Source organism: Elephantulus edwardii, unplaced genomic scaffold (genome assembly GCF_000299155.1).
Source record: "Elephantulus edwardii isolate Elephantulus edwardi_28Jun2011 unplaced genomic scaffold, EleEdw1.0 scaffold00260, whole genome shotgun sequence".
Classification (NCBI taxonomy): domain Eukaryota; kingdom Metazoa; phylum Chordata; class Mammalia; order Macroscelidea; family Macroscelididae; genus Elephantulus; species Elephantulus edwardii.
Window position 1 is genome coordinate 3,351,517 of NW_006400010.1, and position 917 is coordinate 3,352,433.

Here is a 917-nt window from a genome sequence, read left to right on the forward strand (position 1 = left end):
CTTTTGCTGTAGACCGGAGAAGGCAGTAATCATTACTCTGATCCATCAGAACAGAATTGATGAGGCTAAGCTGCAGTAACAATCTCCAAAATCTTAACTGGTTAATACAAGGCTTATTTCCCACTTCCTCTACATTTCCACCACAAGTCAGCTAAATATTGTGCTCCAGTGCATCTTACTTTAAGACTTGGGTTAAAATTTTGCTAACTGCTCTTTTTCGTTGCCTAACTGCCGCCATCATGGGTCGCATGCATGCTCCCGGGAAGGCCTTGTCCCAGTTGGCTCTGCCCTATAGCTGCAGCGACCCAACCTGGGTGAAGATGACGTCTGACGACGTGAAGGAGCAGATCTACAAACTAGCCAAGAAGGGTCTAACTCCTTCCCAGATCGGTGTGATCCTCAGAGATTCACATGGTGTTGCACAAGTGCGTTTTGTGACAGGCAACAAAATCCTGAGAATCCTTACGTCCAAAGGACTTGCTCCTGATCTTCCTGAGGATCTCTGCCATTTCATTAAGAAAGCTGTTGCTGTTCGAAAGCATCTTGAAAGGAGCAGAAAGGATAAGGATGCTAAATTCCGTCTGATCCTGATTGAGAGCCGAATTCACCGACTGGCTCGATACTATAAGACAAAAAGAGTCCTTCCTCCCACTTGGAAATATGAATCATCCACAGCCTCTGCCCTGGTTGCATAAATTTGTCTTTATGTACTTGAGCAATAAAATCATTGTTTAACTACATTTTTTTTTTTTTTTGCTAACTGCTGTGGCAGAGTAAAGGTTGGTTCAGATGAACTAACTGTACAAAAACCAGGAGTGTTTCTACCTAGATTTGACATTCACGATATCCACTCACATTTCGTTGGGTAAAAGTTATGTGAGTGAAGGGACGTGTGAAACACAATGTACACAGATTTT

General features: G+C 43.1%; 1 pseudogene; it reads left to right on the plus strand.

The window, feature by feature from the left end:
- Positions 1 to 239: 239 nt before the first annotated feature.
- Positions 240 to 695, plus strand: LOC102844580 (annotated as a pseudogene).
- Positions 696 to 917: the final 222 nt, after the last annotated feature.